This window comes from Ovis canadensis, chromosome Y (genome assembly GCF_042477335.2).
Source record: "Ovis canadensis isolate MfBH-ARS-UI-01 breed Bighorn chromosome Y, ARS-UI_OviCan_v2, whole genome shotgun sequence".
Taxonomy (NCBI): Eukaryota; Metazoa; Chordata; class Mammalia; order Artiodactyla; family Bovidae; genus Ovis; species Ovis canadensis.
In genome coordinates, this window is record NC_091271.1 from 9,342,728 (window position 1) to 9,367,171 (window position 24,444).

General features: G+C 42.8%; 1 pseudogene; it reads right to left on the minus strand.

Annotated features, from left to right (window-relative positions):
- Positions 1–24,444, minus strand: part of LOC138431536 (MYND-type zinc finger-containing chromatin reader ZMYND8-like) — an 86,909-nt pseudogene that overhangs the window by 34,803 nt on the left and 27,662 nt on the right.

Sequence of the window (24,444 nt, forward strand, 5' to 3'; positions counted from 1 at the left end):
GTAAGGACATCACACCTAATATAAGTATGCAACAGCAAGGACATCACAAATAATATCAGAGACAAATATGGAGATCCAACCAGTCCATTTTAAAGGAGATCAGCTGTGGGATTTCTCTGGAGGCAATGATGCTAAAGCTGAAACTCCAGTCCTTTGGCCACCTCATGCGAAGGGTTGACTCACTGGAAAAGACTCTGATGATGGGAGGGATTGGGGGCAGGAGGAGAAGGGGAAGACCGAGGATGAGATGGCTGGATGGCATCACTGACTCGATGGACGTGAGTCTGAGTGAACTCCAGGAGTTGGTGATGGACAGGGAGGCCTGGCGTGCTGCAATTCATGGGGTCACAGACAGTCGGACATGTCTGAGCCACTGAACTGAACTGAACTGAACTGACTGAACTGTGAAGCTTAGAGACAGAATCAGAGTGAGGCAGCAAGGGACCAGACCATCACCTAGAAGGGTGACTACTCTTATCATCACCTAGTGATAGGCAGGCATGGTGATTTCCTGAGCTCTGGTTCTGGAAGAGAAGAAGCAAAGACAGTGATAAGGACCTCCCAAGTTATATATTCACTCAGGAGAGAACGCTTCCTCATCACCGCCATCTGGGACCCAAAGCAGGTGTTATTGTGGAGGGCAGAGCTGGGGTCCGCAGTCAAGCTCTCTTATGGTTCTTGTCCATCTCTTCTTACGCATTCCTCCCGACTCATGACACCCACACTGTTAGTCCTCTGGAAGGTCAGTGATGCAGCTGGTCATCATGATATGGAAACTCTGACAAAAATGCAGTGAAGTTACATTCAGTCTCCCCAGCTCGGTTGAAGGCAGAGAGACCAGCTAGGCAGCAGGGCTTAGCTTGCTTAGCACAGAAGCCACATCCCAGAGCCAGGCTGGCCACCTGAGTAATTGAAGAGCCTGACCTCTCCCATGGACAGGACAGGGCACGCTGGCTGGTTCAGCCAGTCACTGTAGAGGACAATGGGTGTTACTCCAGGGCACATCATGAAAAGAGCAAGGATGGAGCTCCTTCAAGAAGCCAGATCAGGAATTCCCTGGTTAGGGGAATTGGTGCTGGTTTGGACTTGGTGCTTTCCACCAGGTGCAAGTCCTGTTTAGGATTTGGTGCTTCCACTGTCAAGGGTGCAGGTTTACAGGTTCAATCTATGCGTGGGGAACTAAGATCCCATGAGCTGCTGAGCGTGGTCGAGAGAGAGAGAGAGACAGAGAGACAGAGAGACAGAGAGACAGAGAGAGAGAGAGAGAGAGAGAGAGAGAGAGAGAAAGAGAAAGAGAGAGAGAGAGAGAGAGAGAGAGAGAGAGAGAGAGAGAGAAAGAGAAAGAGAGAGAGGCAGAGAGAGAGAGAGAAACCAGACCATCCATCCTCACTCTCTCATTTTCTACTGCAGTTTCCAGTGGCCATGAGAGGCACAGCGAGGAAGAAACCAGGCAAAGCCAAGACCCATCACTCAGGAAAAGACACACCCACGAAGAAAACACACACACACAGACACTCACAAGGTGAGCTCTTTGGCTGCTGGGAAAAGTTCCCTGTTGGCTGCCATGAGGTGGGTTCATACTTATACTTCTAGGCTGGGTAGATTGGTTGAGGCGGGTCGTCCATGGTGCTTGGGGCAGAGGCATGTTCTTTGTCACACCTGTTGCTAACTGAAGAGATAGCACAGCACCTTCAGAGACTGGCAGAGAGCTACAGTCTGGAAGACAGCTTGAGTATGTGCAACCCCACCAGCTTGCTATCCTGGTCTCCAATAGGCTGCTGATCTTAGCACTGGAGAACTGGTGGATCAACTTAAGGCATTCAAAGAAGACTAACACTTTTTAAAATGCATACTAAACCATGAACAAGATCACTGGACACTGCACAAGATTACAGGTGGAAATAAGGCATCAGTTCAGTTCAGTTCAGTCACTCAGTTATGTCCGATTCTCTGTGACCCCATGAATCGCAGCACACCAGGCCTCCCTGTCCATCACCAACTCCTGGAGTTCACCCAGACTCATGTCCATCAAGTCAGTGATTCCAACCAGCCATGTCATCCTCTGTCGTCCCCTTCTCCTCCTGCCCCAAATCCCTCCCAACATCAGTCTTTTCCAATGAGTCAACACTTCACATGAGGTGGCCAAAGTACTGGAGTTTCAGGTTTAGCTCCGTTCCTTCCAAAGAAATCCCAGGGCTGATCTCCTTCAGAATGGACTGGTTGGATCTCCTTGCAGCCCAAGGCACTCTCAAGAGTCTTCTCCAACGCCACGGTTCAAAAGTATCAATTCTTTAGCACTCAGCTTTCTTCACAGTCCAACTCTCACATTCATACATCACCACAGGAAAAACCATAGCCTTGACTAGACGGATCTTTGTTGGCATAGTAATGTCTCTACTTGTCAATATTCTATTTAGGTTACAATGACATAAAATCAACTTTGTGAAGCCACAAATTCCCAGAATTTTGAAAGCAAATTTCTCTCATAACCACTGGCTCTGCTGAGAGCTTAATACATCCAGGGAAATGGGAAGTGCTGGCTCCACCACTTAGGTGGCAAGGCTCCATCGAAGGAACCCAGATTATTTCGGGCAAGTGTAATCATGAATCTACTGCCAAGGCTGACGGCAGATCAGGAAAGAGAGTGTGATGGAGGTGCATGTAGTGAGAAGAGTTCAGGGAGGAGCCACAGGTGAGATTTCAGTGGACCGCTCCTAAGCCATGATGGTAGGACACAAACACATAATTATTTGAAATGGAAGAGCCCAAAATGTGTGACAGGAAACGTGTCTCAATAAAACATCTGTCATGGGGAAGAATTTGGCAGGGAGGTTATTGAAGATATGATATGGGGTAAGGGGGGAGAAAATACCTCCAAGGAAAAGTAAGGCTATACAGAGATGGAAATATAATCACAGTGCCCTAGTTGACTCTGCGACAAACAGCATGACCATAATGATGGAAACACAGATGGTCACCTGCCAACATTTATGACTCAGCCAACAGCCAGAACTGAGAAGGACCAACTGCAGTTATAGAATAGAATGCACATGTTCTCCACCTTGATGATGGGGAATCAGAGCAGCAAGATGGAAAAGTCTGAATATGACAATGGAGGAGAGATGAGGGAGGAGATGGAGCACCAAGAGTGGGATCCAGAGACAGTTTCCTCCAGCTGGGAGAACAAGGACTAAGGAATCAGTGTTATCTTGGACCAAGGAAGCCCAAAGAGCATGTCAAACAGTGACAGAGTGGTCTGGGAGAGAGGGGAGAAGAGAAGTGATAAGTACCCCGGATTCTCATCTACTAAAGCCAGAAGTCAACAAGCAATGTCTAGATAGAGTCGAGAAACAGAGATATGGGGAAACACATTATTTATAAATAAGTACCAGATGCAAAGTGATAACCATGGAGACTGGGATGAGGGATAGTTTTTCTGTGTATGATTTTATTTTCTCTGACTACAGTCATCCCATCAGGGATGGAACAGGGGGTTCATCCCAGCACCCACCATGGATACCAGATTCCATGCAAACTTAAGTCTCATGGTCAGCCCTCCATAGCCATATCCACAGATTCAACCAGCTACAGACTGTGTAGAACTGTATTCATTACGAAGAAAAAAAAATCCACACAGATGTCAACCTGCACAGTTCTAACCCGTGTTGTTCACGGGTCAACTCGACATGCATGTATCACTTTAAAATTTTAAAATGAAGAGACAAGGGAACAGGAGAGGCTCATGCCCACCCCAAGGAAGCTCCTATTTAACCTTTCTCCCTCTCAACTAGACCTTCATCTTAACCAGCCTGGTTCCAGAATCTGATAAAGAGCACAGGAACCTCCATGTTTGTACAGTCCACTTTCCTCCAGCTTCCACCTACACTGTCAGCAAGCACTGAGCACTAACAGAAGCCATGAGGCATATGAGGAATCAGAAAATGAGCTGGTCTGTCTTCTTTGACACAACCCTTCAGCCAGATGGCTGTGGAGTGTAAACAGGGGGAAAATGAAAAGGCTTGAGTTCACAGTCCTGGTCAGGCCTCGAGGGACCTCCAGCTCAGCTCACACTCTAGAGTAATACTGAAGCACTCCCTAATAAATGCTGACAATTCAGGATCTTTCCCTCCCCGGTGGCCCCCACCCCAGTCATCAGGTTCCTTGGGATGTTCTTCTCCCCACTCCACCCTCTGCACCAATTCACCAGCAACTCTAGATCCCTACCTGCTCTCTCCACCCTCCCTTTCTATTCCCTTGCACACCATGGTGCTTCAGGCTGGGGGTGAAGTAATGATGGCCCACAGGCCAAATGCAGCCCAATGCCTGCTTTTCCAAGTGCAAGTTCACTGTAGCACAGGAGCATCTGTTTATGTGCCATCTGTGGCTGCTTTCAACTGACAACGGCAGTTCTGATAAAGACTGTGTGGTCCACCAACTCCTGGGCCAGGAAACACCTGTCATCTGTCAGGGGATGTTTAACTTTAAGGGAGCCAATATGTTTTCTTACTTTGTGTGCCATTTCTCAAGGACTCTCTGTTTCTTATCCATTCCTGGAAAACTGGAATGAGCAGAGCTGCACACAGTTCTCAGGACTGCGATCATGGGAAAGAGCTCCTGCTTAGATTCCCTTCAGTGACTCCCGTCAGTGACTTCCTTCAGTGACCTTTTACTTAAAGGACTATCCATTTTGTTGCAACGCGTGGAATTTCATTTTTAATGGCTGAGTAATCATTTTATTGAAGATATAGAAGCATGAGTTTCTACAAATAAAGTACCCTTGTTTCACTCGAGACTGGGGTCTCCTGCGTCCTTCTTCTCATCAACTCCAGTCCCCAGGTCCTGGACTATGAAGACCTTCACAACTGGCCCCCAAACAGGGACCTGGGGAATGCCCTTGGCAAGCAGACGGAGTGACAATTGGGACCTATGGAGGTCGGTAAGTGCAGGATTATGTGACAAATGGCTGGAAAGCCCCACCACTTTTCCACTTTACTTCAATATTTATTTAAGGTTCAAGGACTTTTGGTTTCACATCAGCGAATACAGGCTTGTCTCCAAACAGTGGTTGAATATAATCCCTGGTTCCCTGATGAAGACAGTTTCGATTTAGAAATTTGGAACTCAATTTAAAAAAAAATGTTAAACAAGCCACAGATGGAGAGAAAATATTCCAATAGATTTTTCGCACCTGTGGGCCCTCATTAAGGCTGTGTTCTTGCCATTTCAAGGCAATTCTAGCCCCTGTGATATTTGTCAACAAGCACATATTTGTATATCACTATACAATTTGTATTTTATTATACAAATATAAATTAGATGATAAGACTTTACAAAAGGCCGGATTGAAACAGCATAAAATGTTTCAAAACTTTCCCACTATCCCTGCTCCGGCTGTCCCAAGTGCTCCTCCTCCTCTTGTAATGGACACGAAACCACAGGTCCCCTCGATTCAAGGACAAGATGAATCTGATGATGATTCTTCTGATGCTGTCTGTGACATTAAAGCCACCAATACTTTTTTTTGATGACAGTGATAAGCCCCTAACAAGCACTCATATTTATGAAAACAGACAATACGCTCATTCTCCTTCACAACGAAGACTTTCTGATTTACTGGCTTTACAATCTCAAGTCTCTGAGGCTTATGATCTTTTTGCATTTCCTGTGATAAAAAAAAAGTTAATGTTCAAGGACAACTAATACTTCAATACGAAGACATTGATTTTTCTCACATGTCTCAGATGAAAAAGTCTATAACTATGTAAGGCCCTCATTCACCTTTTACTAAAAAACAAACAAACAAACAAAAAAAAAAACTTCTCAATGCTATGACATCTTCTATTGAAAATGTTATTCCTTATGATTGGCCAATTTTGATAAAAGCTCTTCTTAAACCAAAAAAATAATCTTCAATAGTTAATCTGGTTTCATGATATGGCCCGAGATCATGACAATTCTAATATTTGAGCTGGCGCTCCCCCAAACCAAATTACTTTTAAAATGCTAACCAGTACAGGACAATTTGATTCAGTGAAGACAGATACAATGGCTCCGTTGTTACATGAACAATTGAAAAAATTTGCCCTTGAAGCTTGGGATCAAATTACTCCTCAAGAGAAACCTAAAGGTAGCTACACAAAGATATTACAAGGGCCTAATAAAGCCTATGCTGATTTTTTAGCTGGACTGAGAGTTGCTATCTCCCGGAGTGTTGTCAGAAGAGGCCAGAGTGCAATTTAAAAAAAAAAAAAGCTTGCATATAAAAATGAAAATCAAAAATGTCAGAGAGCCATCGCTCTGATTAGTGAGACCAGAAATGTTATTGATTATTTGTAGGCTTGTCACAGCTTAGGATCAGAAACTCAAAAAATACAAATGTTAGCTAAAACAGTGGCTACTGTCTTTGAAAAGGAAAATGAAAGAAGTTTTGTTTGTGGGAATAAGAGCCATTAAAAAAAAATTGCCCTAACACAGACACACACATACACACACACACATTATAACTACTACAAAACCTCCAAGACTCTGCCTGCGATGTCATAAAGAGATACATTGGGCTAAAAAATGTCAATCGAAATATGATGTTGAAAGGAACCCTATTTTGAAAAAGTCAAAGATGGGGACTCCCCAGGTCCCCATCAACAAAAACCAGGGACAAACTCCATCTTTTCCCTCAAATCTTCAACATCCGGCAGTGCTGCCATTGATATACCAGCCCTAAATGATGTTCTTCTTTTTCTTCAAACAGTCCCTTGTAAAATATCTACCGGCCTTCAGAATGGGAGAAAATAATAGCAAATCAAGCAACTGACAAGCAATTAATCTCAAAAACATACACGCAACTTATGCAGCTCAAGTACAGAAAAATAAATGACCCAATCAAAAAATGGGCCAAAGAGCTAAATAGACATTTCTCCAAAGAAGACAAATGGATGGCTAACAAAAACATGAAAAGATGCTCAACATCACTCATTATCAGAGAAATGCAAATCAAGACCACAATGAGGTACCATTTCACACCAGTCAGAATGGCTGTGATCCAAAAGTCCACAAGCAATAAATGCTGGAGAGGGTGTGGAGAAAAGGGAACCCTCTTACACTGTTGGTGGGAATGCAAACTAGTGCAGCCACTATGGAGAACAGTGTGGAGATTCCTTAAAAAACTAGAAATAGAACTGCCTTATGACCCAGAAATCCCACTGCTGGGCATACACACCGAGGAAACAAGAATTGAAAGAGACATGTGTACCCCAGTGTTCATCGCAGCACTGTTTATAACAGGCAGGACATGGAAGCAACCTAGATGTCCACCAGCAGATGAATGGATAAGAAAGCTGTGGTACATATACACAATGGAGTATTACTCAGCCATTAAAAAGAATACATCTGAATCAGTTCTAATGAGGTAGATGAAACTGGAGCTGATTATACAGAGTGAAGTAAGCCAGAAAAACAAAAAAAAAAAACACCAATACAGTATACTAACACATATATATGGAATTTAGAAAGATGGTAATGATAACCCTGTATGTGAGACAGCAAAAGAGACACAGATGTAAAGAACAGACTTTTGGACTCTGAGGGAGAGGGAGAGGGTGGGATGATTTGGGAGGATGGCATTGAAACATGTATACTATCAGGTAAGAAATGAATCGCTAGTCTAGGTTCGATACAGGATGCAGGATGCTTAGGGCTGGTGCACGGGGATAACCCAGAGAGATGATATGAGGAGGGTGGTGGGAGGGGGGTTCAGAGTTGGGAACTCATGTACACCTGTGGTGGATTCATGTCAATGTATGGCAAATGCAATACAGTATTGTAAAGTAAAAAAAAAATTAAAAAAATAAAAATAAAATAAAATACCTACCAGACTTTATAGACCCTTACCCCCACAAATCTTCAGCCGTATACTTGGCTGATCTAGTCTGACTTCTAAGAAAATTACTATTCATCCTAAAATAATTGTTTCAGATTATATGAAAAAAATTCAAATTATTGTGTCATCTCAGATACTATGACAATTCAAAAAGGGGGACAAAATTGCTCAATTACTTCTTTTACATTGCATTTCTACTAACTCCTCTAATGATATACAGACGGGTGGATTTGGTAATACAGATAAAAACAATCTTTATGAACATCAATAATATCTAAATATACACGACCAAATATAAATAACAAGATTAATGACAAAAGACTTTCTGGTCTTCTTGATTCTAGCTCTGATACTACCAGTATTTCCAAATATTTATGACCCAAATCTTGGCCTTTACAAAAAATTTCTTGCCAAAATGCAAAACTATCTCAAACCAAAGTACAAGAGGTTTACCAAAGTGTCCAAATATATCCATATGAGAGGCAAAAGGCCAGCCTACAACATTACAACCTTTTGTGATTGATACACCCCTTAATTTAATAGAAAGAAATTTACTTACACAATGACAAACTCAAATATATATTCCACACTTTTCCTAGGGGCCACTGCTCATTTAATAAATTATACAATTATTAAAATAATTTGAAAAAATGATGAGCCTATTTGGACAGGGCGGTGTCCCCTTACAAAAGAAAAATTAAAGGCTACCAAAAAACTTATAGATACACAATTCAAATTAAAAAACATATTTAAAAATTCTGTTCCCCTTAAAATTCTCCCATTTTTGTGATTTAAAGAAGTCTAACAAATGGTGTCTTTTAACAGACCTTCAAAAGGTTAATACATCCATAAAACCTATAGGTACGTTATAACCAAAAATTTCATCACCTACCACTATTCCTCAAAACTGACATATTATTAGTATAGATTTACAAGATTGCTTTTTTACTATACCATTAAATCCTCTAGACCGAGAGAGATTTGCTTTCTCCCTTATCCTAAACATATCATGCCTTGCAAACGATAACAATAGACTATATTGCCTCAAAAAATGATGAATTCTCTCACCATGTGTCAATATTATGTAACCAAAGCTCTTAAACCTGTGAATAAGCAATTTCCTAACCTTCTTGTTATTCAGCATATAGATGATGTATTGTTTTCAGCTCCTTCTATTTTAAAAACTCAACAGATGTTTGACGTAGCTCAACAATACTTAAAAGAGTATAGATTAACCATTGCCCCTAAAACGATTCAAACCTCTACACCTTACCATTACCTGAGATTTATTGTTAATAGAAAACAGATCACTCCCCAACTGACAGATTCGTGTTGATAAGTTATCAACCTTAAATGATTTTCAAAAACTTTTAGGCGATATAAACTGGATTAGAACTACTTTGGACATTACAAGTTAAGAGCTGACTTATTTAACACTTTAAAAGGAGATCCTGATTTAAATAGCCCTCGTTCACTCTCCTAAGAGACACGAGAAAAAACTCTGCTTAGTACAAAATAAATTGCAAAAACAATTTCTTATCCTCTGCTATTTGCAGTGTCTTTGTTTTGGGAGAAGGAAATGGCAACCCACTCCAGTACTCTTGCCTAGAAAATTCCACGAATGGAGGAGCCTGGTGGGCTACAGTCCATGAGGTCTCAAAGAGTCGGACACGACCAAGTGACTTCACTTTCTTACCTCTAGAGTTATTTATACTCCCCTCTCTCCATTCCCCTACAAGACTTCTTGCCCTACAAAAACACCCAATGAAATGGATATATACCCAGTTTTAGAGAGAAAGGTCACTTACACCCTATCTTGATTTGATTGCTCTAATAATTATCAACAATAAAAAACAAAACTAGAGCTCTAATTGGCTCTGATCCTCATAAAATTATAGTAAACCTCAATGTGAAATACAAACTTCTACTGACTTCCAAATAGCCTTTTTAAAACAGTTCGAAAATTTTTCATTTCCTTATCCTTGGAACAAACTTCGAAATTTCTTCAAAAACACTAAATTTACTATCTCTCACATTGTCACATCACAACCTATTCCTCAAGCTGATGTTTTTTACATAGATGGGACAAAAAATGTTAAAGCCTTGTTATGGTCTCTCAAAGAATATAAAGTTTTTTAATACTTAAATCTCACTCTGCCCAACAAAATAAGTTATATACTCTCATCCAGGTTATTCACCTACATCCTGAACTTATTAACATAGTTTCTGATTCTTTATATTCAGTTTTTGTATTATGATAGATAAAATTCATAAAATTTATAAAATACACAAATTCCAATCAGTCTATTATTCAACAACTTTTTCTCAGACTACAATCTCTTATTAAAAACCACACTTCCCCCATTTATATTACCCATTTTCACGCACATTCTTGTCTTCCTGGCCCTATGTCTTACGACAATGAACAAGCTGATACACTTGTCTCTTTTACTACTACTCCTGCAAAGCAACATGCTCTATTACACAATAATGCTGGTTCATTACACCAAATTTGGAAAATTCCATACTGCCATGCTAAAAAATGTCATTAATAATTGCCTTCGTTGTAGGCCTTTATGTCTTTGAATTATTAAATAAGGTATTAACCCTCAAAGATTACAACCTAATAAACTATGGCAAGTGGATGTAACTCATTGTCCTGAATTTTCTCCCTTTTCCTTCTTACATGTCTCAGTCGATACAAATTCCTCTTTTATATGGGCCACACCTCTTCAAGGGTTACACAACATGTTATAACCCACCTGTTAGCTTCTTTTGCTATAGTGAAAACACTTAATTCTTTTAAAACAGACAGTGGCCCTGCCTGTATTTCTAGATAATTCAAACTACTCCTCCAATCATTTTCTAGTAAACCTATTACAAACATTCCTTATAATCCACAAGTACAAGACATTGTTGAACGAGCACATCATATACTGAGACTACAAATAAAAAAAAAATTAAAAAGAGGAAATATACAGGAACATTAGAATCTTCCTTATCCAGAGCAGGATTTACTAGATTCCAATGCAATATATTCTCTAATCCTATAACTACTGTTAATAAAGCTTTGTTTGTTTTAAATTTTTTAAATTTACCGCAAGGAGATATTTTGACAAAAGCAGAAAAACATTTCAAGAAACTGAAGGACACTTCTCTTCCTCTACCCATTTGGTAGTAAGATGGGCTGACTAAATCATGGAAATCTGGAAAATTAATATTACAGGGAAAGGGGTATGCTTGTATTTCTCCAGATGGATCCAACCAAGTCAGTTGGCTCCCTCTTCGGAAGATCCACCCCCGGGGAGCCACCAATGTTCAAGGCACAGAGGAAAAGGCAAAATCCCTGGGAGGAGGTGTTTCCAGTACAAGCCATGACAGCTGTAAAGATTTCCAAGAAACGCTAAACTCATGATCTCCCTACTTACTAATTAAGCTGAAAATCTGATTTCTCAACAGGAAACGCCATGGAATCCTGAGAATATTTTTGTCACTATGCTTGCTTTTGCTTCCCCTGCTCAGGCTGACTTGATTAATCACACTTATTGGGCTTATACACCTAACCCCCCTTTATCGCAGGTTGTAGAATGGACAGATATAGGACCGATCATAGCCACTAATGACTCAGTATATATGCCTCCTCCTTGGAGCTTGGAGGGGCCCTCTCATCCTGAGGAAGAAGGAAGACTAATTAACATTTTTCTAGGCTATAAAATCCTTCCTTTATGCATGGACCCAGCAGAATTATGTATTAATGTTAGTCGACAAACGTGGGCTTTTGTCTTGCCTCCAAAAAATAACTTCCACACATTGCTTGGACTGTTTACTGCCCTGTCCTTTTATGCAAACCACGTCAACACTACCAAAACTCCAAGAAAAAGAGAAAAGTTGGAACTTAAGAGGTTTACTTATAAGGACTTTAAATATACTCCTGTCTATTGGGGTAGATGTCAAGCTAAATCAGGAAAATTAATGTTTGTGGCCAATTACACCATTGTTGATTGGCGACTCCATGGTATGTGGCTATCTAACTGCTCAGATGATATTAATAGTACTATGTGTGATTATGTTACTTAAGTAACATGGAAGATTACCAACAGTTCAATGGAACACTTCCATGACAAAGGACTCCTTGGCTGGCTTGATAGCAGAATGGCACCTCCTTGCCCTCAAATTGTCCTCAATAAGTGAATTGGGCCTAACCAATGGGACACCTGGAAACTTGTTGCAAGTACTGAAAAACTTGGAACTTGGACTGGATATTTCACAGAGACCAGTCCTAGTCATAGTAACTATTCCTTCCGTTATAATCATTCATATTTTATACAAGCTTGTGTTCCCCTTCCTTTTGTTATAGCCATAGGAAACTTACAATTTAATAAGACTTTACGGTCTGTGACTTGTACAGATTGCAAATTGTTTACTTGCCTTAATTCCTCTATTTCTCTAAAAAACAAATCCCTTTTGATTCTTTGATCTCAACATAGTCTGTGGTTGCCAGTGGATCTCCAACGACCCTGGGAAGAAGGTCCCATGGAAGGGCCTGCCTCCCAGTTACTCACTAAATTACTCTGACGATATAAGCAATTCATTGGATGGTAAATTCTTGGCATTTGGGGACTAACAGCCATTTGCACCACTGCTGCTGTTGCAGGGGTCGCTTTACAAACTTCATTTCAAACACAAAATTTTATTAAAAATTGGACTAAAGATGCTCATCCTATGTGGGCCACCCAGGCTCCGATAGATGAGAAAGTTCAGGGTAAAATAAAGAAATTAGAAACAGCCATCCAATGGGTCGGAGATCAATTAATAGATTTATAAAAACAAGTATTATTAAAACGTCATTGGAATTCTAGACAATTTTCCAATTGTTCCTGTTGGGTTCAACCACAGTGCTTATAATTAGGAACAAATCAAATTTCATTTACAAGATATACATAATAATCCTTCCTTAGAAGTACACTTTTTGCAAATGAAAATCTTTGAAACTTTCTCTAAGAGTCTACCCTCTTCCAACAATTTGGAAACCTTAGCCAAACTGCTAGCTGATCAATTATCTGGGCTAGACCCCAAAGATGGTTTCAAAGAATTATATATAGTATTTTATCTGGAGCTATAATGCTGATAATTATCCTGGTGATTATAGTTGCACTATACTGATGCCTTTCAACTAAAATTATTCAAACTAAACAAACTCAATTGGTCAGGGCCTTTTTCACGAAAGTATCTACAGGTCAGTTCAGTTCAGTCACTCAGCCGTGTCCGACTCTTTGCGACCACATGAATTGCTGCACGCCAGGCCTCCCCGTACACCACCAACTCCTGGAGTCCACTCAGACTCACGTCCATCGAGTCAGTGATGCCATCCAGCCATCTCATCCTCTGATGTCCCCTTCTCCTCCTGCCCCCAATTCCTGCCAGCATAAGTCTTTTCCAATGAGGCAACTCTTCGCATGAGGTGGCCAAAGTACTGGAGTTTCAGCTTCAGCACCATTCCTTCTAAAGAAATTCCAGGGCTGATCTCCTTCAGAATGGACTGGTTGGATCTCCTTGCAGTCCAAGGCACTCTCAAGAGTCTTCTCCAACACCACAGTTCAAACGCATCAATTCTTCAGCACTGTGCCATCTTCACAGTCCAACTCTCACATCCGTACATGACTACTGGAAAAACCATCGTCTTAACTAGACGGGCCTTAGTCAGCAAAGTAATGTCTCTGCTTTTGAATATGCTATCTAGGTTGGTCATAACTTTTCTTCCAAGGGGTAAGCATTTTTTAATTTCATGGCTGCAGTCACCATCTGCAGTGATTTTGGAGCACAAGAAATAAAGTCTGACACTGTTTCCACTGTTTCGCCATCTATTTCCCATGAAGTGATGGGACCGGATGCCATGATCTTTGTTTCCTGAATGTTGAGCTTTAAGCCAACTTTTTCACTCTCCACTTTCACTTTCATCAAGAGGCGCTTTAGTTCCTCTTCCCTTTCTGCCATAAGGGTGGTGTCATCTGCATATCTGAGGTGATTGATATTTCTCCCAGCAATCCTAATTCCAGCTTGTGCTTCTTCCAGCCCAGCGTTTCTCATGATGTACGCTGCATTGAAGTTAAATAAGCAGGGTGACAATATACAGCCTTGATGTACTCCTTTTCCTATTTGGAACCAGTCTGTTGTTCCATGTCCAGTTCTAACTGTTGCTTCCTGACCTGCATACAGATTTCTCAAGAGGTAGGTCAGGTGGTCTGGTATTCCCATCTTTCTCAGAATTTTCCACAGTTTATTGTGATCCACAGTCAAAGGCTTTGGAATCGTCAATAAAGCAGAAATAGATGTTTGTCTGGAATTCTCTTGCTTTTTCCATGATCCAGCGGATGTTGGCACTTTGATCTCTGGTTCCTCTGCCTTTTCTAAAACCAGCTTGAACATCAGGGAGTTCATGGTTCACGTATTGCTGAAGCGTGTCTTGGAGAATTTTGAGCATTACTTTACTAGCGTGTGAGATAAGTGCAATTGTGCAGTAGTTTGAGCATTCTTTGGCATTGCCTTTCTTTGGGATTGGAATGAAAACTGACCTTTTCCAGTCCTGTGGCCACTACTGAGTTTTCCAAATTTGCTGGCATATTGAGTGCAGCACTTTCACAGCATTGTTTTTTTAGGATTTGATATAGCTCAATAGGATTCCATCACCTCCACTAGCTTTGTTCATAGTGATGTTTTCTAAGGCCCACTTGACTTCACATTCCAGGATGTCTGGCTCTAGGTGAGTGATCACATCATCGTCATTATCCAGGTCAGGAAGATCTTTTTTGTACAGTTATTTTGTGTATTTTTTGCCACCTCTTCTTAATATCTTCTGCTTCTGTTAGGTCCATACCATTTCTGTCCTTTATCGAGCCCATCTTTGCAAGAAATGTTCCCTTGGCATCTCTAATTTTCTTGAAGAGACCTCTAGTCTTTCCCATTCTGTTCTTTTCCACTTTCTTTGCCTTGATCGCTAAAGAAGGCTTTCTTATCTCTTCTTGCTATTCTTTGGAACTCTGCATTCAGATGCTTATATCTTTCCTACACAGTCACCCCCAATTATGAGAAACTAAGAAAAGGGGGAATTGTCAGGGGATGTTCAACTTTAAGGGATCCAGTATGTTTTCTTGCTTTGTGTGCCATTTCTCAAGGACTATCTGTTCCTTATCAGTTCCTGGAAAACCGGAATGAGCAGGGCTGCATGCAGTTCTCAGGACTGAGATCATGGGAAAAGAGCACCTGCTGGGATTCCCTTCAGTGACTCTCTTCAGTGACCTTTTATTTAAATGACTATCCATTTTGAACTGTGGTGTTGGAGATGACTCTTGAGAGTCCCTGGGACTGCAAGGAGATCCAATCAATCCATTCTGAAGGAGATCAGCCCTGGGATTTCTTTGAAAGGAATGATGCTGAAGCTGAAACTCCAGTACTTTGGCCACCTCATGCAAAGAGTTGACTTTTGGAAAAGACTTTTATGCTGGCAGGGATTGGGGGCAGGAGGAGAAGGGGACAACAGAGGATGACATGGCTGGATGGCATCACTGACTCAATGGACGTGAGTCTGAGTGGACTCCGGGAGTTGGTGATGGACAGGGAGCCTTGGCATGCTGCGATTCATGGGGTTGCAAAGAGTCGGATACGACTGAGCGACTGAACTGATCCATTTTGTTGCAACGGGTGGAATTCCATTCTTTTTAATGGCTGAGTAATCATTTTTTTTGACGATATATAAACATGCATTTCTGCAAATAAAGTATCCTTGTTTCACTTGAGACTTGCGTCCCCTGTGTCCCTCTTCTTGTCAACTCCAGCCCCCAGTCCCTGTCTATGAAGACCGTGACATTCATGCACCTCACAACTGGGGGATGCTGTATCTCCCAACCACGTTCCTACTTGCAAGCCTCCTTGTCCCACCAGATTCCAAACCCAACAGCACCACCAATCCTCATCTTCCCATGTGATGGCATCACTTTGATAATCCAAAACTTCAACAGGGCTCCCTGCCTGCAGCAGTGTTTTCCCAACTTGAACCCTTCCCCAGGTCAACCACCTCCGTGGCTTTGAGCATCCAAAATCCCCCTATGTATGCCTCAGCTGATGATTATAAAGTCACTTTGCACTTAAAGCAATCAGAAACTCAAGTCATCACCAAAAGCAGGAAAGCACAATACCTGCCACACACAGACAGCGACTCTACAAATCAACATAATGAAAACCAAACTGTAGCAGGAAACTTGAGGTGGGTGCTACGCTGCTGCTGAAGTCTCAGGTCTGCTCTGCCTTTGTCAAAAAGAGAAGCTAGAAGAAGGGATGAGGAAGATGCCTCAGCTCCAAAATCAACGTGTGCTCAAGACGCAATCACAAGACCCTAGTGAGAGTGAGAAGGGAATTGACAGGCAATTCAGTCATAATTCCATGCCTATTCCTATTCATATTCCTCCTAAAGTCAGCTCATGCCACTCTCCCTTCATGTCTCCTGAACCTAAACCCCAGTTCCAGTGCCACTGGGAAACCTCCAGCCACCCTAACAAGGGACACCCTTTCTTCCTCCATGTATTCAATATGCAGAAGTGGAAAAAAAAAAGTTTGGTTTTCAGCGGAAGAAAATGATCTGTGAAAGAGAAAGATACTGGAGCTGAAGGACCCTGAAAAACGCAGAATTCTGAGGATGAACTGTTTTGGAATGCCCTAAGACTGGTGTGAGAGCATGCAAGGGAAAGCCCATTGGGCTAGGAAAGAAGACAGCATAAACTCCACAGAAGATGAAAACTAGAAAAGTTAGCGCCACCCGAAACAGGCTGCCAGGTTATCCCTTGAGAGGAAAGATTTTTACAGAAAGATCACTTACCTAGAAATGCTTTTTTCCTCTGAAGGCCTCCAAGGAATGTGGGTGCTGGGACCTCAGGGACAGTTTCACCCAGTTTCATTCACTACAGTCATTTCTGAGGGCAGAAGCACTGCCCAAACCAAATGTATCTTCTACCTCACCCAAGGTCAGCAAAGAATCTGTCTCCTTTGATTCAAAACTCAAAAAAAAAAAATTCAAATAAGGTAAATACTGATCCCTTTGGAGAAATGCCACAAAGCTGCTTGCCCAGCCATCTGTCACCTCTACTGACTGACCCAGGGTGCCCCGAATGATTCCTAGGGAGCCACAGTTTGAAAACCACTGACCTTAAACCTTCAGGCTTTCCCTGAGGACATGGCTCCCCTCTACCCTGGCAAAACATAAGAGCACATTCACCCATTAGGGGGCAACATACCAGAGCCTAGATTGGAGTCTAAGAGAAAGGAGAGGGCATCTCCCTGGAGCCAGAGAGGTCAAGGGTCTAGAAATACAGAAAGAGAGAGATGGAGGCAAGGCACTGTGGGAAACAGAGCCACCCTCTCCCCTCAACCCCCCTACCCCCCTGCCCACTGCCCAACCCAGGGAGGTCCAGGCATCCATGGACACGGCTCCAATGACACTGCCATGCCCCCTGCTTGGAATGCTCAGGGAGGGAAGGCCAGGCCAGCCAGGGTGGCCTTAACCCTGTGCCCCTTTTTGCTCTGTCTGCCTGGACACAAAACTAGGGAGGCCCCTTACTCAACCATAGAGCCTCATCTTCAAGAACACTGTTCCTCAACTCCCCCCTCTCTTACCTACTGCTTCTCTGGATTTCTACTTTATCTCAAAAGGAAGTGCGGCCATCCCCTAGTACCCAAGGTGGAATGGTTCCAGGAGCCCCCAAGGATACTAAAATCCAAATTCCTTCTATAAAATGGCCTAGAAGGATGAACACAACTGTGCCTTTGTATCTGAGGGTTTCACATTCACGGATTCAACCACAGAGGGAAATTTGGCTGGTTGCCTCTACAGGTGAGAAATCCATGGATAGCGAATCCTGTCTATATATCATATTACATTGATTTATTTCACAATAACCTCTTCCTAGGCAATGGTATCAATGAAGTCAAAGACGTTTGACTTCTGGGATGACTTAATGTTTTTCCAACACACATGAAGTAAAATCATAATGACTACAAAAGTCAAACATGACCAATGCATCCTCTAAAATAATGTCTGCATACTATCCGTATACCACACCCTCAGAATATAAGAGATTCGATCTCTGTGTCCAATATGGCAGTCACCAGCCACCCATGGCTATTGTATTTAAATTAATTTATTAAATCAATTTAATACCATCTGAAATCCAGGTTCTGGGTCACACTAGCCCCAGTTCAAAGGCTCACAGTTCAAGTGCCAAAAGAGGCCAGTTGGTGGCCCCACAATGGGCAGAGGAGATGTAGAACATTTCCATCATCACAGAAGGTCCTATTGGACACTTGCCCTCAACACACACCTGGGGAGAAGAAGACCTGCAGAGACTCTGTCACCTCTACCTGCAGCCTGAAGACAGACAACCTCCCACACCATAGGAACCGCCATGGAGCTGGGAGGGGTACAGGTCTGAGATTCTGCTTGGCCCCAAGGTGTGTGGGATGGATCCTCACTGGGCCACTGTCCTTGCTTCTCTCAGCTGGTGTCCCCTTCTCATTCAAGGCTCTGGTTTCCAAGGGTTGCTGCCTGAGTATTGGAGGAGGTGCCCTGGGATGACTTATTCAGTGTTTCTGTGTTCACCTCAGGGTCTATGTCCTGCTGACGGGTGGTGGCTGAGTGCAGAGGGGGACAGAAGCCACATATAAGCCGAGCATAATAGCTCCCAGGACTGTAGGGAACCCTGCTCTGTGCAAACCACGTGTTAAGAGATGACACACAGCCCCACCAAGGTTACAGCGAGGGCCCAGAATAGTAGGATCAAAGCCTTCCCAGACACAGGAATTCCAGACTGTGTGTGAAGATATGTTCATTTTTAACAAACTGTGATTTAAGTTTTATTAAATCATTCTGGAGAGAAAAGAATGTTCCTGAAGCAAACAGTATGGCTGTTCCAATTTCATAATTTCCAATTTTAGGCCACTGTTCACCCCAATGCACTTGCTTTCACCCTGTAACAACATAATTGAGAGGTTTTGACAGACCACATGGACCACAAATCCTAAAACATTCATTCTCTGGGCCTTTATAAAAAAAGCTTACCAACCCCAGCCTAGAGCTTCTCAAACTTGGGTCATTCATCTACCACCTTTGAAAAATGTGGCAATCTATTTACACATTCCCTTGTCACATTATTTATGTTATTTGTATTTAAATAAATTATTTGAAGTGGATACTTTTACTTCTAAAAACAGAAATCTAATATTGGCCATAAATAGGCACTAACTATAAAATATTAATAATGCATATTATTAATAAATTCCAACTAAATGTTGTTTCCAGCTAGAGTTTCCTGGCCTGGGATCTGCTTGCTGTTCATTAGAAAGAGATTTTAAAGACAGATTAGTTCCAAATCAACACTTTATCCTTCACAAAAGAACTGGTGATTGTTTATAGCCTTGAGTCCAAGATGAGCTCTACGGCTTATGCACTGTACAGTGTGCATTGTAGAATGGGGTAGAAGATGCATTTAGTGTGTGTGTGTGTGTGTGTGTGTGTGTGTGTGCGCGCGCGCGTGTCTGTGTCTGCTTAGTCACTCAGTCATGTCTGATTCTTTGCAACCCCATGAATTACGGCCTGCCAGGCTCCTCTGCCTGTGGGATTCTCCAGGCAAGAATGCTGGAAAGGGTTGCCATTTCCTTCTTCATGGGATCTTCTCAACCTAGGGATTGAACCCAGGTCTCCTGCACTGCAGGCAGATTCTCTACCAAGGAATGCCAACACTGGTTTGGGCAGAAACAAATACTGTCCCCAGTAGAGAACCACAGCAAACCACATGAAACTAAAGTCATCTGGGCTATCATTACAAGCTCCATTCACACAAGTGAATGCTGCCAAGGAAACCAGAGGGTGGAGACAATGGTGCCTGGAGACTTGGCTATGTGTCTGCCTGCTGTTCTCATGTATGTAGGAGTCACTGGTGGTCAGTAAGTGTGGCAAGTGCTCTGCGGTCCAAGGGGAGCCAAGGGCCCATCCACCACAGTCTGGGCCAGGGGGCACTCCTAAGGCCCTACATGACTGGGTGCAAGACTTCATGTGCTCGGGCCAGTGGGCCTGCTGGCAGGGGTAGTCACAGCAGCTGGTGTTCCAGCAGCAGTAGGAAATGGCCTCCTTCTTGCAGTTGGCACACCTCTGCTACGTCTCGGTCTCATCCACTGCCCGCCACTTCTCCAGCTCCAGTTGCTTCTTCACCTCAGCAATGAGCTGGTCCTGCTCCTGCTTGAGGCTCAGACACATCTCTGCATGGTCAGCTCTGCCAGAGGCGGGGAGAAAGAGGATGCCAACTTCATCCCCATCACAGGCCATGGGATTGTTCACACCAGGTCAGAAGGTGAATCCTAACGGGGGGAACCCCAGGGTCGCGGATGCCCTGGTCATGTGAGCCAGTGCAGAGAGTCACTAAGCTTTCCCAAACTCCAATGTCTTCATCTGTAAAATGGATGTCCACCCTGCTGACCATGAATGTCAGCACGATCATGAATGTCAGGTCCTGAGGATACTGACAATGGGGCCCTGTGGTGATTCTGCAGGAAGTGCTCACATAAATCCTCAGAAAAATTTCCACTCAATTCACTTCAAAATGTACCATTTGTATAGGCTTTTTTCTCTATCAAATACTTATACAGCACCCGTGATTGGTAGGCACTGTTGTAAACACTTTATAAAGAGGAACTCTTTTAATCCTTACTCTAATCTTAAGGAGGTGAATACTATTATAATACCCATTTCGCAGATGAGGAAACTGAGGCACACAGCTAAGATGAACAGAGCTGGGACAACAACTTAGATATACTTCCTTCTTGAAGTGTTTAGCAGCAGCAGATCTAATCTGTCAGACAGGGCATCAGGATGGATCTTTAGGCTGAAAGGACAATTATCAAACTGTTCAGACTACTGTTCAATTTTACAACAGGTCGGAGCTCACAAGCAGGAGCAGCTACCACAGCTGTTGTGTTACATTTGTTGCTGATGTTGGTATTTGGAAGAGAGGAAAAGGGGTTCCTGCCACCTCTTGCTTCATACACAGTTTCTCCAGGTTAGACTCCCCAGGATGCTGTGTTCTCCCTAGGAGTGGTAAGTAGCCCCAGCCTACTTTTGACTCAGTTCACATCTGGGCCCAACTCTAGACATGCCAAGAAGTTCCTATCCAGAACCTTTGTCAGTGCAGGCCAGGTCAGCAGCACTTACCCAAGTTTCATGTCCGAGAACTGTTGGTACAGCCACTGGAGATTTTGTAGCTCTGTGGAGCTGTAGGGAGACAGAAAGACTTACAAAGTGCATCTGGGTGCCTGTTGCCAATAAATAGGGCTCGGAAGCTCCAGCTATCACTATGGGGTTAATGTCATGTGCTGAGTCAAAGGGTGGGAAGCCTGGTCTCTCCTGGCCTCCCCCAGATGGTTGCCAGTAAGTTAATTCAAATTCATGAGAAAGTCTGCTTAAGAAAAACAAATACAAATGCTCCATCTTTTCTAACAGATGCTCCAGTAAAAGCCATTTAAAAGAGATGTGAACTAATTTACATGATTAGACATGCAAACATTCACGTCTTTCAAAATTGCCAACTTGAAGGTTCACACATAAGAGACTTCAGTCCAGTTCAGTTGCTCAGTCATGTCTGACTCTTTGAGACCCACGAACCACAGAACACCAGGCCTCCCAGTCCATCACCAACTCCTGGAGTGTACCTAAACTTATGTCCATTGAGTCGGTGATGCCATCTAACCATCTCATCCTCTGTTGTCCCCTTCTCATCCTGTCTTCAATCTTCCCCAACATCACGGTCTCTTTAATGTGTCAGCTCTTCGAATCAGGTGGCCAAAGTATTGGAGTTTCAGCTTCAACATCAGTCCTTCCAATGAACACACAGGACTGATCTCCTTTTATAACTTTTTGTTAATCGGAGGCTAATTACTTTACAATATTGTAGTGGTGTTGCATGTGTTCCCCATTCTGAGCCACCCTGCCACCTCATTGCCCATTCCATCCCTCTAGGTCATCCCAGTGCACCAGCCCCAAACACCCTGTCTCATGCATCGAACCTAGAATGGTACCCAAGTTGCGGGGGAAGGGGTTGGAGGATTAAATAAAATGATGACATCAGTAATAAAGAGTAGAGGGTAAGGCCTGGGATTAGGTAGGGTGGCAGTTACAGCCCCATCACCTGCTGCTGTGATGGAGACTGCTGGCTGGCTCACTGCATTCCACAGGTCACTAGGTGTGAAATATGCCTGGAACTACAGACAGAGGTTTGTAACACTGTATGGGAGGAAGTGATGAAAACCATCCCCAAGAAGAACTGCAAAAAAGGCAAATGGTGGTCTGAGAAGGCCTTTCAAATAGCTGAGTGAAGAAGAAAAGTAAAAAGCAAAGGAGAAAAGGAAAGATATATCCAGCTGAATGCAGAGTTCTGAGGCATAGCAAGGAGAGAGAAGATAGCCTTCCTAAGCATTCAGTGCAAAGAAACAGAGGACAACAATAGACTGAGAAAGAATAGAGATCTCTTAGAGAAAACTAGACATACCAAGGGAAAATTTCATGCAAAGAAGGGCACAATAAAGGACAAAAACAATATGGACCTAATGGCACAATAAAGGACAAAAACAATATGGACCTAACAGAAGCAGACAATACTAAGAAGAGGTGCCAAGAATACACAGAAGAACTACTGAAATGACTGAGATAACCACGATGGTGTGCTCACTCACCTAAAGCCAGACTTCCTGGAGCAAGAAGTCAGTTGGGCCTTAGAAACCACCACTATGAACAAAGCTAGAGGAGGTGATGGAATTCCGGTGGAACTATGACAAATCCTAAATGATGAGGCTATGAAAGTGCTGTACTCAATAGGCCAGCAAACTTGGAAAACTCAGCAGTGGCCACAGTATTGGAAAAGGTCAGTTTTCATTCCTATCCCAAAGAAACGGCATGTCAAAGAATGTTCCAACTACCAACAACGGCATTCATCTCACACACTAGCAGAGGAATGGTCAGTCTCCAAGTCTTCAACAGCAAGTGAACCAAGAACTTCTAGATGATCAAGAGGGATGTAGAAAAGGCAGAGGATCCAGAGAGTATATTGCCAACAACCGCTGGATCATAGAAAAAGCAAGAGAATTAGAGAAAAACATGCAGTTCTGCTTCACTGAGTATGCTAGAGCCTCGGACTGTGTGGATCACAACAAACTGGAAAATGTTTAACGAAACATCAACACAGAACAACTGAGAAATCTCTATGGAGGTCAAGAATCAACAGTTAGAATCGGACATGGAACAATGGACTGGTCCCAAACTGGAGGAAAGGAGTACGTCAAGGCTGTCTATTGCCACTTTGCTTATTTAACTTCTACGCAGAGTACATCAAAGGAAAGGTAGGATTCCATGAAGCTCAAGCTGAAATCAAGATAGCCGGGAGAAACACCAACCTCAGGTATGCAGATATGCATATTTCAAATGTGCAGACGACAACCTCAGATATGCAGATGACACCACCGCCTCTCAGAAAGCGAGGAGGAACTGAAGAGTCTGTACTGATGAAAGTCAAAGTGGACAGTGAAAAATCTGGCTTAGAACTCAACATTCAAAAAACGAAGATCATGGTATCTGGTCCCATCACTTTATGCTGAATAGAAAAGCAAACAGTGGAAATACTGACAGACTTTACTTTCCTCAACTCCAAAATCACTCCAGATTCTGAATGCAGCCATGGAATTCAAGGAACTTGCTCCTTGGAAGAAAACCTATGACAAACCCAGAGAGCACATTAAAAAGCAGAGACATTAATCTATTGACAAGGGTCCATCCAACAAAGCTATGGCTTTTCCCATAGTTATGGATGGGTGTGAGAACTGGACCATAAAGAAATTGAAAGCCAAAGAATGGGTTGACGCTTTTGAATTGTGGTGTTGGAAAAGACTCTTGAGAGTCCCCTGAATTTCCAGAAGATCAGCCAGTCAATCCTAAAGAAAATCAGTCCTGAATAGTCATTGGCCGGACTGATGCTGAAGCTCCAACAGTGTGGCTACCTGATGTGAAGAACTGACGCACTGGAAAAGATGTTAACCCTGGGAAAGACTGAAAGCAGGAGGACAAGGGGATGACACAGGATGAGATGGTTGGATGGCATCACTGACTCAATGTACACAAGGCTGAGCAAGCTAAGGGGAGATGGTGAGGAACAGGGAAGCTTGGTGTGCTGTAGTCCATGAGGTCACAAAGAGTCGGTCACGACTGAGCGACTCAACTGAACTGAATAATGCTTATGAGAACCGTCCACTATAGCTGAGTCCTGGCTCCAGCTCTATGAAGTATTCAAGGTGTTGGAACAAGTCTGATACAGCAAGTCTCCAGGAAGTTCCAACAACCCCAGAAATACCTGCATATTTCAGATGTTCATATGACAACTTCAGCTATGTAGATGACACCACCCTTTGTCAGAAAGCGAGGAGGAACTGAAGAGTCTGTACTGATGAAAGTGAAAGTAGACAGTGAAAAAGCTGGCTTAGAACTC